General features: G+C 46.6%; 1 pseudogene; it reads left to right on the forward strand.

Annotated features, from left to right (window-relative positions):
* LOC149299072 (neural-cadherin-like) overlaps positions 1 to 16,821 on the forward strand; it is a 38,955-nt pseudogene that overhangs the window by 14,594 nt on the left and 7,540 nt on the right.

The following is a 16,821-nucleotide window of genomic DNA, read 5'->3' on the forward strand; positions in this document are numbered from 1 at the left end:
AGGGAACGGGGTATGGAGACATCACCTCTAAGGAGCCTTAATCACCCTTCTAATGTCTGTCATTTCCGAGTGGACTTCCTGCTGTTGAGGGCTTCTGTTTACTGTATTTTACTGTTAATTACACAATGTTCTGCCATTCCTACAGACCGTTAAAGCTTCCTCACTGCTGGGAGACCCTCGTGTGACGTACAATTTAGAGGAAGGATTGGTCCCGGAGACTAACATGCCCGTTCGTTTCTACCTGACGGTAAATCGAGAAGAAGGCTCTGCCTCCGTTCTTGTAGCTGAACCTTTAGATCATGAAACAACCAGGACTTTTATCCTGAGTATCCAAGCTCAGACCGTTGCTGCTGTGCCATTGGCTGCCTTCACATTAACATTACAGGTAGAATCTCCGGATATTCTGTGCCTGCGCTGCTAGAAGAGCAAATGTGAAGCCGGACTTGTTTATATTGCAGATGTGAATGACAATGTGCCCTTCTTTACGTCGTCCATATATGAGGCCACCGTTAAAGAAGGCCTTGAATTGGGAACATTTGTGCTCCGGGTGTCTGCATCTGACCAAGATCTCGGACTGAATGGAGAGGTGAGTTCATACGTGAAACCTCATCACACGCACACTCTGACTCCTATAGCTCTGTGTTCCTGGGTATACTAAATGCGGTACCAATTTATAAAATCTGCACCCATTGACGCATGTTCTTCAGATATCCCTGGTCCTTCTAGCCATAGCATATATTCCTGTAATTTGCACATGTAAAACAATGTGCTTTATGGCCATACCAATCCGTAGGACAGGGCCATACCAATCCGTAGGACAGGGCCATACCAATCCGTAGGAGAGGGGCATATCAATCTGTAGGAGAGGGGCATACCAATCCGTAGGACAGGGGCATATCAATCTGTAAGACAGGGCCATACCAATCTGTAAAACAGGACCATACCAGTCTGTAAGACAGGGCCATACCAATCTGTAGGGCAGGGGCATACCAAGCTGTAAGACAGGGCCATACCAATCAGCAGGACAGGGTCATACCAATCAGCAGGACAGGGCCATACCAATCAGCAGGACAGGGCCATACCGATCCATGGGACAAGGCCATAACATTTCATAGCATAGTGCCATACCTATCAAGAGGACAGGGGTGCATACCAGTTTATAGCACAGGGCCATTACGATTCATGGGACAGGGCAATACTGATTCATAGGATCAGGCCATACTGGTTCAAAGGACAGGGGTGTATAATAATTCATAGCACAGGACCATACCGATCCATAGGAGAGGGGTGTATACCAGTTCATAGTACAGGGCCATACTGATCCGTGGGACACGGCCATACCAATATCTACACTAGATCAGGGGGTCAGCACGTTAATTAGAGTTACTGATGCCACATAGGGGGGTTTTCTCGCCTGATAACACTGTCTGGTATTAGGGCCAGATTGTTGATTGTCGAGGGGTCACGTGTCAGTTAAAGCCACAAATAAATAATAAAGAGAAATTAAATTGGTTTGCGGCAGAGCAGACAGACCTTCTGCTCATCGGATCGCAGCATTTCCTGCGCACCAGCATTACTGTTACGTTAATAATATATGTAGTCCTGGCAGAACATGTTCAGTAAAAGCTTCCAAGCCTTTGCAACAAAAAGAGCATTAGTGGTTTTCCATCAGTTCCACCTTATATCAGCAAAGTGTTTTCAGGCCAGCCTGCGCTAACTGTGGTCTGATTGTCTTGCTCCAGATCACCTATTCTATTTTAGAAGATCGCAGCGGAGACCATGCTCTGTTCCACATCGATCCCCAGACGGGAGTAATTTACACAGCTGCCGTGTTTGACCGGGAGACCAAGGCCTCGTATCTCCTAAAAGTTATGTCGTCAGATGGATCAGAGTCTGCTCGACCTGGAAAACATGGGCAACCCAATTCTGGTGAGGATAATATGGGGTTTATTTTGGCACAGTGGCCTTACTGCTCAACCGAAATGCAGCATACATCCCAAGATCTATTCCTAAATAGTTGCCCACAACCATCCCCACCCCAAGGTCCTGCCGAGATACCCATAGCCCTCCCTACCCCAAGGTCTGATCCTGCGAAGTTGCCCACAAACCACTCCAATGTATGTTTACAAAGCAGTGCCCATAGCCCATAGCCCATAAAACCTCAATGCCTCATCCTGCTGAGGTGCTCATAGCCCTTCATACCCCAACGTCTGATCCTGCTGAGATGCCCATAGCCCTTCATACCCCAACGTCTGATCCTGCTGAGATGCCCATACCCCTCCATACCCCAAGGTCTGATCCTGCTGAGATATCCATGCCCCTCTTTTACCCCAACATCTGATCCTGCTGAGATACCCCAAAGTCTGATCCTGCTGCAGTGCCAGAGGGATGGTCAATTGTTACGTTGGTAACTCTCAGCCCTGTTACCTCCTCACCTTTTAAATATTTAGGGTTGGGCACACCTTTCAACATGTAAAGAAACCCCGGGATTAACTCATGCAGTTCTGTTCGTATAAAATGACTTTAAGATGCCAGAAGCTTATGCAAATCATGTAACTTTTTGTGTATTTAAATTAAGTTATGCGCAAAAAATGAAATGTATTCTTTTATGCAATGCTAATGAAATTCACTAATATCATGAATTTATAATGGTGTTCAGAAGGATCTACGTCCTAACGCTCCTCTGAAGAGCAGCACGGTTTGCAAATGAGAACAAATTAACCCCAATAAAATGCGTTATTGGGGCGATTGGGCCAGAAATAATTTTTTTTTTTAAAAGAGCCATTGACATGGGGCATCAGTTATACTCGTGTTATCCATTGAAACAAATTCCCGTCCACATTCATCTCATCTTCAAGAGCTTTGGAATAACGCGGCTGTATAAGTTGTTTCCGAGCCGCAGGGTCTGTCCGCGGATTGTCTGCATGTTAGTTTATATTTAACGTGCGGGCGGACAGTTTAAGGAATTGCGGCTGACAGAAGTGCCTCTGTGAAGTATTTTAATCTCCTGCCTCTCGTCTCTGCAGACTCGGCGTACGTGCGCGTTTTCATCAGCGATGTTAATGATAACCAGCCGGCCTTCGCTCAGCGTGCTTACCACGTTAACGTGCAGGAAGACCAGGACGTGGGATCCATTGCTGCCCTTGTCAGTGCCACTGATCCAGACGAAGGTGAAATAAGTGTGACCGAGTTGTAAGAGAGTTACAGAGCTCTGCCCCCAAAGAGTTATAAATGTAGGAATGTGACCAAGGATAGTTCAGCTGGGTCTAGGAATGTGACCAAGGATAGTTCAACTGATACCCCTAGACCAGGGGTTTCCACCCCTAGTTCTCAAAAGAGTAAAGAATGGTAATAAACTGATTTTTTGTACCAAGAAGAAATTGCTAATCTACATAAAGTCCATGTTACGGAAGTTTGGTGAGCAAAGGAATTATCAGTAACTAGTAATATCTCATTCCTGTGCTTATCAGTAATGCGGATCATTCATTTGACTCGACATACAAGTCATTCCGTTTAAAGGGAAGCTGTTTGGTTTGGAAGAAGCTCTTGGAATGTTTGTTTATGTTACAGGGATGAATGCAAAGATCCGCTATCAGATCACAGCTGGGAATAACGGGGGAGCCCTGGATGTAGACCCAGAAACCGGCGCTGTCTTCATTTTCCAGCCACTGAATTACGAGGAGGTGCCGGTCTATAAACTCACTGCGCTGGCGTCGGACGGGAAGTGGGAAGATTATACCACGGTCATGATCAACGTGTTGAACAAAAATGATGAGGCTCCGGTTTTCTCGCAGAACGAGTACCAAGGTCACATAATGGAAGAACTGTCACACTTACCGGTTTTGGTACTGGTACTTTGAACATGTTTCCAGAATTTGTTTGACTTCATCTTCCTTATAACTCTCAGAACAAGGGGGTTAGGGGTATTCTTCAAATGTTCTTGGCCAATAATAACAATACTACTGTGTTTACTCTTTGACGTATGTCAAGGTTTCTGCTGTAGACCCAGATGACCGAGAACAAGGAACCATGAAGTATTCTCTGCATGGAAGCGGAGCAGGTAATGTTTTTACCATAAATGAAAGGACAGGAGGAATATTTGCCCAAAAGCCTCTGGATCGCGAGGAACACGCTCTGGAGGTTTGTGGTTCTTGCCACAGATGAAGAAGGAGATAGCCTCACAGGATTTGCCGATGTGATCATTTATGTAGATGATGTGAATGACCACGTACCGCATTTCATCTGCGAGAGAAACACCTGCAGTGGAGATGTGCTGGAAAACGCTCCTGTCAACGCGTCCGTCATGGAGATGAGTGCAGTTGAACCAAGGGTTCCAATGCTATTCTGACTTACTCCATCGTTAACAATCCACTGGATTTGCTTAACCGAAGCATCTTCGGCATAGACTCCACCACCGGTGTTATTTTTACAGCCCTCGGGAACCTAGACCGTGAAGAGACAGATACTTACTTTCTTCTTATTGAAGTTGAAGATGGCGGAGGAATGAGTTCCACCGGTACGGCAACTATTCATGTTCTAGCTATAAACGATCACGCACCGGTGTTCACCCAGGATACGTGGCATGCTACCGTCTGGGAGACAAGTGAAATCAACTCTAACGTCCTTCAGGTGGTGGCAGTAGATGAAGATGACGGAGAAAACGCTTTATTGTCATTTAGCATCGTTGGAGGAGACCCAGGCCACGCATTCACTATTGAAAGCAACCAAAAGGAGAAACACGCGATAATTAAACTTAATAAGAAGCTGGATTATGAGATCCCTGAGGAACGGAGATTTAACCTTACCATCGAGGTCCGGGACTGTGATTTTTCTTCAGTTTCCCACTGCCTGATCCGAATTAAATGGACAGTTTGTTTATGGCATTCACGCGGAGTCTGATGTCTTCGGTCAGTTTTATGTTGACCAAAGTGGGGCTGTCAAAGTGGTGAAAGCCCTAGACCGGGAGGTGACTTCCCAATACCTCCTGGTCATTGTAGCTTCAGACCGGGGTATCCCAGTTCAAACAGGAAGCGCAACTGTCATTCTAGACCTTCTGGATGTTAACGACAACGGGCCAGCATTGGCTGCTCTGTACAAACCTATTGTTTGGGAAAACATTGTAAGTGAGTAGCCTCAATAGTCTCTTCTCTGCTGTTGTGACCAGTATTGTAGCTATTAATTATATCTTTACGTTCTCTGTCCCAGATGCATTATTTTACATGTTTTGGCTCCAAGTCTTTAATAACCCTTCCTACCCCCCCCGAACATCAGTTTGGTTATACGTACGTTCTCTTGATAAAGAGGCAGGAATAATGTTTGTTTTTAAATTGATTATAGAGACCCACGGCGAATGGTGGCTGTAAGATAAAGGTCGTTCTAGACACGTCATTTTTTGCTAGAAGATTTATAAATATGAATTTTATATTTGTACATAAAATGAATGAATAATTTAAGCATACGAGAGATCGAAACAAAGGAAAAAATAATTAATCTCCTTGTCAAGGACAGACACGCAGGCCCACTCTTATTTTTTATTTTTTTTACATTTTTTAAGTAGGCTAATGACATGTAAAAAATAAGAGTTGATATTTATTAGATCGCTTTAAATCTGCACAATGAGTTTACATCCAAAAATCCCTCCTGGCAAACACCGCCAAGTGAAAGTGAGCAGCAACAGTGAACGAATGATCTTTAGCCAACGTTAATGGCTGTCAGTTATTTTCATTCCGCGGTTAACTGAGCTAAACAGGAGGGACGTATTGGAAATTAGTCCTCGTTAATTCTCCGGCAGGGCATGCTGATCGTATATTGTACAGTTCCTGACAGCAGAATGTAGGACAAATGATAAAAAATACAGATGGGCACGAATGCAGACATACTTATGAATGTCTTACCATTTTTTCTTGTTTAAAACAGCCGGGTGGTCATCAGCAGAGATTGGGAAGGTCGCTGTGCTGGATGAAGATGAATGGGATACAAAACACTATTCCGCCGTCTCTCAAATACCCAGGTGAGTTCCATTGCTCGAATAACACACGCATTTCATGGTCATTAATGCACTTCACTATTGACACGCAATGGGTTATAGGTTGACCATGTCGGCCGGTGGCTGACCAGTTGCTTAAAGAGGTCTCAGAGAAGTTCACGGATATTTATTCATCAATCCAGAGGTAAATTGGAATACTCTATGTCATGACAAGCGTTTGAGATGTCAGACTTTGATCATTCAGGTGGATCACTGCTAAGGCAGGACGATCTTTAGTGGCGGTCTATAAGGTGTATGAAGGAACTGGATGACAAGTCTGGTGTATGAAGGGATGAGCAGATGTGTCTGGTGTATGAGGGAGATAGATGTGTCTGATAAATGACGGAGTGAGAGGACATGTTGTATAAGAGAGGAAGTAGACATGTCTGGTGTATAAGAGAGGGAGAAGACGTGTCTGGTGTATGAGGGAGAGAAAAGATGTGTTTGGTGTATGAGGGAGAGAGAAGACGTGTCTGGTGTATGACGGAGCAAGAAGACGTGTCTGCTGTATGAGGGAGAGAGATGATGTGTCTGGTGTATGAGGAAGCGAGAAGACATCTCTGGTGTATGAGGGAATGGGATGACATGTCTGGTGTATGACGGAGCAAGAAGACATGTCTAGTGTATGAGGGAGAGAGAAGACACGTCTGGTGTATGAGGGAACGGGATGGCACGTCTGGTGTATGAGGGAGTGGGATGACGTGTTGTATAAGAGAGGGAGAAGGGATGTCTGGTGTATGAGGGAGCGAGATTACGTGACTGATGTATGAGGGTGTGAGATTACGAGTCTATTGTATAAGGGAGGGAGAAGACATGTCTGCTGTACGAGGGGGAGAGAAGACGTGTCTGGTGTACGAGGGGGACAGGAGACGTGTCTGGTGTATGAAGGACTGAGAAGCCGTGTCTGGTGTATGAGGGAGAGGGAAGACGTGTCTGGTGTATGAGGGAGAGGGAAGACGTGTCTGGTGTATAAGGGAGAGGGAAGATGTGTCTGGTGTATGAGGGAGCGAGAAGACATGTCTGGTGTATGAGGAAGCAAGAAGAAGTGTGTCTGGTGTATCAGGCAGAGAGAAGACATGTCTGGTGTATGAGGGAGAGAGAAGATGTGTATGACGGAGAGAGAAGGTGTGTCTGGTGTATGAGGGAGAGAGAAGATGTGTCTGGTGTATGAGGGAGAGAGAAGACGTGTCTGATGTATGAGGGTATGAGAAGACATGTCTGATGTATGAGGGAGCAAGATAAAGTCTTTGGTGTACGAGGGAGCGAAAAGACATGTCTGATGTATGATGGAGCAAGAATACATGTCTGATGTATGAGGGAGTGAGCTGAAGTATCTGGTGTATGAGCGAAAGAGAAGACTTGTCTGATGTATGAGGGAGCGAGAAGACGTGTCTGGTTTATGAGGGAGCAAGAAGACATGTCTGGTATATGAGGGAGCAAGATGACATGTCTGTTGTATAAGAAAGGGAGAAGACATAGATGATGTATGAGGTAGCAAGCAGATGTGTCTGGTGGATGAGGGAGAGAGAAGACATCTGGTGTGTGAGGGTGCGACATTATGTGCCTGGTGTATGAGGGTGCGAGATTACGTGCCTATTGTATAAGAGAGGGAGAAAGCATGTCTGCTGTATGAGGTAGAGAAAAGACGTGTCTGGTGTATGAGGGTGAGAGAAGACGTGTATGAGGGGGAGAGAATATGTGTCTGCTGTATGAGGGAGAGGGAAGACGTGTCTCGTGTATGAGGGAGAGGGAAGACGTGTCTCGTGTATGAGGGAGAGGGAAGACGTGTCTCGTGTATGAGGGAGAGAGAAGACGTGTCTGGTGTATGAGGGAGTGAGATGACGTGTCTGGTGTATGAGGGTCAGAGAAGACATGTCTGGTGTATGAGGGAGAGAGAAGACATGTCTGGTGGATGAGGGAGAGAAGAGGACGTAACTGGTGTATGAGGGAGAGACAAAACGTGTCTGGTGTATGAGGGAGAGAAAATACGTGACTGGTGTAAGAGGGAGAGAGAAGACGTGTCTGGTGAATGAGGGAGAAAGAAGACGTGTCTGGTGTAAGAGGGAGAGAGAAGACGTGTCTGGTGAATGAGGGAGAAAGAAGACGTGTCTGGTATATGAGGCAGTGAGAAGACGTGACTGGTATATGAGGGAGAGAGAAGACGTGTCTTGTGTATGAGGGAGAGAGAAGACGTGTCTGGTGTATGAGGGAGTGATCTGAAGTGTCTGGTGTATAAAGGAGAGAGAAGACAAGTCTGGTGTATGAGAGAGGGAGAATTCATGTTTCGTATATGAGGGAGAGAGCAGACGTGTCTGTTGTATGAGGGAGCGAGAAGACGTGTTTGGTTTATGAGGGAGCAAGAAGACATGTCTGGTGTATGAGGGAGCAAGATGACATGTCTGTTGTATAAGAAAGGGAGAAGACATATCTGGCGTATGAGGTAGCAAGCAGATGTGTCTGGTGGATGAGGGAGAGAGAAGACATGTCTGGTATATGAGGGAGCGAGAAGACATGTCTGGTGTATGAGGGAGGGAGAAGACATGTCTGGTGTAAGAGGGAGAGAGAAGACATGTCTAGTATATGAGGGAGAGAGAAGACGTGTCTGGTGTATGAGGGAGAGAGAAGACGTGTCTGGTGTATGAGGGAGTGATCTGAAGTGTCTGGTGTATAAAGGAGAGAGAAGACAAGTCTGGTGTATGAGAGAGGGAGAATTTATGTTTCGTATATGAGGGAGAGAGCAGACGTGTCTGTTGTATGAGGGAGCGAGAAGACGTGTCTGGTTTATGAGTGAGTGAGAAGACGTGTCTGGTTTATGAGGGAGCGAGAAGACGTGTCTGGTTTATGAGGGAGCGAGAAGACATGTCTGGTGTATGAGGGAGCAAGATGACATGTCTGTTGTATATGAAAGGGAGAAGACATATCTGGCGTATGAGGTAGCAAGCAGATGTGTCTGGTGTATGAGGGAGGGAGAAGACATGTCTGGTGTATGAGGGAGGGAGAAGACATGTCTGCTGTATGAGGGAGAGAGAAGACATGTCTGGTTTATAAGGGAGAGAGAAGACGTGACTGGTTTATGAGGGAGCAAGGAGACATGTCTGGTATATGAGGGAGCAAGGAGAAATGTCTGGTATATGAGGGAGCAAGGAGACATGTCTGGTATATGAGGGAACCGGATGACGTGTTTGTTGTAAAGGGGGGGTGAAGAGATGTCTGGTGTATGGGGGAAGCAAGAAGATGTATCTGGTGCATGAGGAAGCGGGAAGGTGTGTCTGTTGTATTAGAGAGGAAGAAGTCCTCTGGTGTATGTACATGTCTGGTGTATGAGGGTGCGAGATTACGTACCTGGTGTATGAGGGTGCAAGATTACGTGCCTATTGTATAAGAGAGGAAGAAGACATGTCTGCTGTATGAGGGAGAGGGTTGAAGTGTCTGGTGTATGAGGGAGAGAGAAGACGTATCTGGTGTATGAGGGTGAGAACAGATGTGTCTGGTATATGAGGGAGAGAGAAGACGTGTCTGGTGTATCAGGGAGCGAGGAAACGTGTCTGGTATATGAGGGAGCGAGGAGACATGTCTGGTATATGAGGGAGCAATCAGACGTGAATGAGGGAACGAGATGACGTGTTTGTTGTATAAAAGAGGGTGAAAAGATGACTGGTGTATGAGGGAAACGAGAAGATGTATCCGGTGTATGATGGAACGGGATGGCGTGTCTGTTGTATTAGAGAGGAAGAAGACATGTCTGGTGTATGAGGGAGTGAGAAGACACGTCTGGTGTATGAGGTAGAGAGAAGACGTGTGTGGTGTATGAGGGAGAGAGAAGACATGTCTGGTGGATGAGGGAGTGAGAAGAAGTTTCTGGTGTATGAGGGAGAGAAGAGGACGTAACTGGTGTATGAGGGAGAAAGAAGACATGTCTGGTGTATGAGGGAGTGATCTGAAGTGTCTGGTGTATAAAGGAGAGAGATGCCTGGTGTATGAGAGAGGGAGAATTCATGTTAGGTATATGAGGGAGAGAGCAGACGTGTCTGTTGTATGAGGGAGAGAGAAGACGTGTCTGTTGTATGAGGGAGAGAGAAGACGTGTCTGGTGTTTGAGGGGGAGAGAAGACATGTATGGTGTATTAGGGAGCGAGATGACGTGTCTGGTGTATGAGGGTAAGAGAAGACGTGTTTAGTGTATGAGGGTGAGAGAAGACGTGTCTGGTGTATGAGGGAGAGAGAAGACGTGTCTGGTGTATGAGGGAGTGATCTCAAGTGTCTGGTGTATGAGGGAGAGAGAAGACAAGTCTGGTGTATGAGAGAATGTATGTTACGTATATGAGGGAGAGAGCAGACGTGTCTGTTGTATGAGGGAGCGAGAAGACGTGTCTGGTTTATGAGGGAGCAAGAAGACATGTCTGGTGTATGAGGGAGCAAGATGACATGTCTGTTGTATAAGAAAGGGAGAAGACATATCTGGCGTATGAGGTAGCAAGCAGATGTGTCTGGTGGATGAGGGAGGGAGAAGACATGTCTGGTGTAAGAGGGAGAGAGAAGACGTGTCTGGTATATGAGGGAGAGAGAAGACGTGTCTGCTATATGAGGGAGAGAGAAGACGTGTCTGGTGTAAGAGGGAGAGAGAAGACGTGTCTGGTATATGAGGGAGAGAGAAGACGTGTCTGGTGTAAGAGGGAGAGAGAAGACGTGTCTGGTATATGAGGGAGAGAGAAGACGTGTCTGGTGTATGATGGAGAGAGAAGACGTGTCTGGTGGATGAGGGAGTGATCTGAAGTATCTGGTGTATAAAGGAGAGAGAAGACAAGTCTGGTGTATGAGAGAGGGAGAATTTATGTTTCGTATATGAGGGAGAGAGCAGACGTGTCTGTTGTATGAGGGAGCGAGAAGACGTGTCTGGTTTATGAGGGAGCGAGAAGACGTGTCTGGTTTATGAGGGAGCGAGAAGACATGTCTGGTGTATAAGGGACAGAGAAGACGTGACTGGTGTATGAGGGAGATAGAAGACATGTCTGGTGCATGAGGGAGCAGGATGATATGTCTGTATTATAAGAGAAGGAGAAGACATGTCTGGTTAATGAGGGAGAGAGAAGATGTGTCTGGTTAATAAGGGAGAGAGAAGACGTGTCTGGTTAATGAGGGAGACAGAAGATGTGTCTGGTGTAGGAGGGACTGAGATGCCATGTCTGGCGTATGAGGGAGAGAGAAGACGTGTCTGGTGTATCAGAGAGTAAAGAGACATGTCTGGTATATGAGGAAGCGATCAGACGTGAATGAGGGAGTGACATGACGTGTTTGTTGCATAAGAGACGGAGAAGACATCTCTGGTGTATGAGGGAGCGGGATGAAGTGTTTGTTGTGTAAGAGAGGTTGAAGAGATGTCTGGTGTCTGAGGGAAGCGAGAAGATGTATCTGGTCCATGAGGGAGCAGGATGGCGTGTCTATTGTATAAGAGAGGGAGAAGACATGTCTGTTGTATGAGTGAGAGAGTTGAAGTGTCTGGTGTATACGGGAGAGAAGACGTGTCTGGTGTATGAAGGAGAGAGAAGACATGTTCGGTGTATGAGAGAGGGAGAATACATGTCTGGCGTATGCGGGAGAGAGAAGACATGTCTGGTGTATGAGGGAGAGTGAAGATGTGTCTGGTATATGAGGGAGAGTGAAGACATGTCTGGTGTATGAGGTAGAGAGAAGACGTGTCTCGTTTGTGAGGGAGAGAGAAGACGTGTCTGGTGTATGAGGGAGAGAATAGACGTGTCTGTTGTATAAGAGAAAGAGTAGACATGTCTGGTGTATGAGGGAGAGAGAAGACGTGTCTGGTGTATGAGGGAGAGAGAAGACATGCCTGATGTATGAGAGAGAAAAGATTTGTCTGGTGTATGAGGCAGTGAGAAGACATGTCTGGAGTAAGAGGGAGCGGGATGACGTATTTGTTGCATAAGAGAGGGAGAAGACATGTCTGGTGGATGAGGGAGAGAGAAGATGTGTCTGGTGTATGACGGAGTGACGAGACATGTCTGTTGTATAAGAGAGAGAGGAGACATGTCTGGTGGATGAGGGAGAGAGAAGATGTGTCTGGTGTATGAAGGAGAGAGAAGACATGTCTGGTGTATGAGTGAGCGAGCAGACTTGTCTGGTGTATGAGGGAGAGAGAAGATGTGTCTGGTGTATGAGGGATCGAGGTGACGTGTCTGGTGTACGAGGGAGTGAGTAGACATGTCTGGTATATTTTTGTTGTATAAGAGAGGGAGGAAACATGTCTGGTGTATGAGGGAGTGAGAAGACATGTCTGGGGGAGCTAGAAGATGTGTGTGGGGTATGAGGGAGCGGGATGGCGTGTCTGTTGTGTTAAAGAGGAAGAAGACATGTCTGCTGTATGATGGAGACAGAAGACGTGTCTGGTGTTTGGGGGGAGAGAAGGCATGTCTGGTGTATGAGGGAAAGAGAAGACGTGTCTGGTGTATGAGGGAGAGGGAAGACGTGTCTTGTGCATGAGGGAGAGGGAAGAAGTGTCTCGTGTATGAGGGAGAGGGAAGACGTGTCTCGTGTATGAGGGAGAGAGAAGACATGTCTAATGTATGAGGGAGAGAGAAGACGTGTATGAGGCAGCGAGATGACGTGTCTGTTGCATTAGAGTGGAAGAAGACATGTCTGGTGTATGAGGGGGCGAGATGACGTGTCTGGTGTATGAGGGATCGAGGTGACATGTCTGTTGTATGAGAGAGGGAGAAGACATGTCTGGTGGATGAGGGAGTGAGAAGACATGTCTGGTGTATAAGAAAGGAAAAAGACATGTCTGATGTTTGAGGAAGTGAACTGAAGTGTCTGGTGTATGAGGGAACGAGAAGACGTGTCTGGTGTATGACGGAGATTAAAGATGTGTCTGGTGTATGAGGGAGCGAGATGACATGTCTGTTGTATAAGAAAGGGAAAAGACATATCTGGTGTATGAGGTAGCGAGCAGACGTGTCTGGTTTCTGAGGAAGAGAGAAGACGTGTCTGGTGTATGAGGGACTGAGAAGCCGTGTCTGGTGTATGAGGGAGAGAGAAGTGGTGTCTGGTGTATGAGGGAGTGATCAGAAGTGTCTGGTTAATGAAGGAGAGAGAAGACGTGTCTGGTTAATGAGGGAGATGGAAGACATGGCTGGTTAATGAGGGAGACAGAAGACGTGTCTGGTGTATGAGGAACTGAGAAGCTTTGTCTGGTGTATGAGGGAGCGAGAAGACAAGAATGATGTATGAGGGAGCAAGAAGACATGTCTGATGTATGAGGGAGCTGGCTGAAGTGTCTGATGTATGAGGGAGCAGGCTGAAGTGTCTGATGTATGAGGGAGCGAGCTGAAGTGTCTGGTATGTGAGGGAGCAAGATGACATGCCTGTATGAGTGAGTGAGGAGACATGTCTGGATTATGAGGGAATGGGAAGATATGTCTGGTGTATGAGGGAGTGAGAAGACATCTCTGGTGTATGAGGGAGAGAGATGATGTGTCTGGTGTATGAGGGAGTGAGAAGACATGTCTGATTCATTAGGGAGGAAGACAGCATCTCTGGTGTGTGAGGGAGTAAGAAGAGATGTCTGATATATGAGGGAGAAACACAACGTCTCTGGTGTACGTGGGAGCGAGACAACGTGTCTGGTGTATGAGGAAGTTAGAAGATGTGTCTGCTGAAGGAGGAAGATAGAAGACACGTCTGGTGTATGAGTGAAGGAGAAGACGTGTCTGGTGTATGAGAGAGAGAGAGACGACGTGTCTGGTGTATGAGGGAGTGAGGAGATGTGCCTGGTGTATAAGAGAGGGCGAATACATGTCTGATATATGAGGGAGCAAGAAGACGTCTGGTGTATGTTGGAGCTTGATGACTTGTCTGTTATGTACGTGAACAACCATATGTGTCAGGTGTATGAGGGGGCCAGAAGATGTGTCTGGTGTATGAGGGAGTGATGAGATGTGTGGTGTATGAGGGAGCGAGAAGAGATGTCTGATGTATGAGGAAGAGAGAAGATGTGTCTTGTGTATGAGGGAGCAAGAAGACATGTCTGGTGTATGAGGGAGCGAGATGACGTGTCTTGTGGATGAGGGAGAGAGAAGACGTGTATGAGTGAGTGAGGAGACATGTCTGGGTTTTGAGGGAGTGAGAAGACATGTCTGATTTATGAGGGAGGAAGACGACGTCTCTGGTATATGAGGGAGAGAGAAGACGTGTATGAGGGAGAGAGAAGACGTGTCTGGTGTATGAGGGAGAGAGAAGACGTGTCTGGTGTATGAGGGAGAGAGAAGACATGCCTGATGTATGAGAAAGAGAAAAGATTTGTCTGGTGTATGAGGCAGTGAGAAGACATGTCTGGAGTAAGAGTGAGCGGGATGATGTATTTGTTGCATAAGAGAGGGAGAACACATGTCTGGTGGATGAGGGAGAGAGAAGACGTGTCTGGTTTATGAGGGAGCGGGATGACATGTCTGGTATCTGAGGGAGAGCTGATGTGTCTGTTGTATGAGGGATTGAGAAGACGTGTCTGGTGTATGAGGGAGATAGATTTGTCTGATGTATGACGGAGTGACGAGACATGTCTGTTGTATAAGGGAGAGAGAAGATGTGTCTGATGTATGAAGGAGAGAGAAGACATGTCTGGTGTATGAAGGAGAGAGAAGACATGTCTGGTGTATGAAGGAGAGAGAAGACATGTCTGGTGTATGAGTGAGCGAGCAGACTTGTCTGGTGTATGAGGGAGAGAGAAGATGTGTCTGGTGTATGAGGGATTGAGGTGACGTGTCTGGTGTACGAGGGAGTGAGGAGACATGTCTGGTATATGAGGGACCAAGAATACATGTCTGATGTATCAAGGAGAGAGCTGAAGTGTGTGGTGTACGAGGGAGCAAGAAGACATGTCTGGGGTATGAGGGACCGGGATGACATGTCTGGTATCTGAGGGAGAGCTGATGTGTCTGGTGTATAAAGGAGAGAGAAGACATGTCTGGTGTATGAGGGAGAGAGAAGACGTGTCTGGTGTATGAGGGAGATAGGTGTGTTTGGTGTATGAGGGAGATAGGTGTGTTAGTTGTATAAGAAAAGGAGAAGGCATGTCTGATGTATAAGAATGAGAAGCAATGTCTGGTGTAATGACGGAGCCAGCTGACGTGTCTCGTGTACGAGGAAGATAACTGAAGTGTCTGTTCTATTAAGGAGAGTGACACCAGACACGTCTTCTCTCCCCCTCATACACAGACACGTCTGGTGTATGAGGGAGCAAGAAGGCATGTGTGATGTATGAGGGGAGCGATCTGAAGTATCTGGTGTATAAAGCAGAGAGAAGACATGAGTGGTCTGTGAGGTATTGAGCAGACGTTTCTGGTGTATGAGGGAGATAGATGTGTCTGATGTATGACGGCGTGAGAAGACATGTCTGTTGTATAAGAGAGGGAGGAGACGTTTCTGGTGTATGAGGGAGAGAGAAGACTTGTCTGGTGTATAAGTTAGAGAATTACCATGTCTGGTGTATAAAAGAACGAGAATACTTGTCTGGTGTATGAGGGATAGAGTTGGAGTGTCTGGTTTATAAAAAAGATAGAAGACATGCCTGATGTATGAGAAAGAAGTAAGATTTGTCTGGTGTATGAGGCAGTGAGAAGACATGTCTGGGGTAAGAGGGAGCGGGATGACATATTTGTTGAATAAGAGAGGGAGAAGACATGTCTGGTGGATGAGGGAGTGAGAAGACATGTCTGCTGTATGAAGGAGTGAGAAGATATGTCTGGTGTATGAGGGAGCTAGAAGATGTGTGTGGGGTATGAGGGAGCGGGATGGCGTGTCTGTTGTGTTAAAGAGGAAGAAGACATGTCTGCTGTATGATGGAGACAGAAGACGTGTCTGGTGTTTGGGGGGAGAGAAGGCATGTCTGGTGTATGAGGGAAAGAGAAGACGTGTCTGGTGTATGAGGGAGAGGGAAGACATGTCTCGTGCATGAGGGAGAGGGAAGAAGTGTCTCGTGTATGAGGGAGAGGGAAGACATGTCTCATGTATGAGGGAGAGAGAAGACGTGTCTGTTGTATTAGAGTGGAAGAAGACATGTCTGGTGTATGAGGGAGCGAGATGACGTGTCTGGTGTATGAGGGATCGAGGTGACATGTCTGTTGTATGAGAGAGGGAGAAGACATGTCTGGTGGATGAGGGAGTGAGAAAACATGTCTGGTGTATAAGAGAGCAAGAAGATGTGTCTGGTGTAAGAGGGAGCGAAAAGACATGTCTGATGTTTGAGGAAGTGAACTGAAGTGTCTGGTGTAGGAGGAAACGAGAAGACGTGTCTTGTGTATGACGGAGATAAAAGATGTGTCTGGTGTCTGAGGGAGCGAGATGACATGTCTGTTGTATAAGAAAGGGAAAAGACATATCTGGTGTATGAGGTAGCGAGCAGAAGTGTCTGGGACTGAGAAGCCGTGTCTGGTGTATGAGGGAGAGAGAAGTGGTGTCTGGTGTATGAGGGAGTGATCAGAAGTGTCTGGTTAATGAAGGAGAGAGAAGACGTGTCTGGTTAATGAGGGAGATGGAAGACATGGCTGGTTAATGAGGGAGACAGAAGACGAGTCTGGTGTATGAGGAACTGAGAAGCTTTGTCTGGTGGATGAGGGAGCGAGAAGACAAGAATGATGTATGAGGGAGCAAGAAGACATGTCTGATGTATGAGGGAGCTGGCTAAAGTGTCTGATGTATGAGGGAGCAAGCTGAAGTGTCTGGTATATGAGGGAGCAAGATGACATGTCTGTATGAGTGAGTGAGGAGACATGTCTGGATTATGAGGGAATG

Source organism: Sceloporus occidentalis, unplaced genomic scaffold (assembly GCF_023333645.1).
Source record: "Sceloporus occidentalis isolate IW3139 unplaced genomic scaffold, rSceOcc1.0.p SCAF_29, whole genome shotgun sequence".
In the NCBI taxonomy this organism is placed as follows: Eukaryota; Metazoa; Chordata; class Lepidosauria; order Squamata; family Phrynosomatidae; genus Sceloporus; species Sceloporus occidentalis.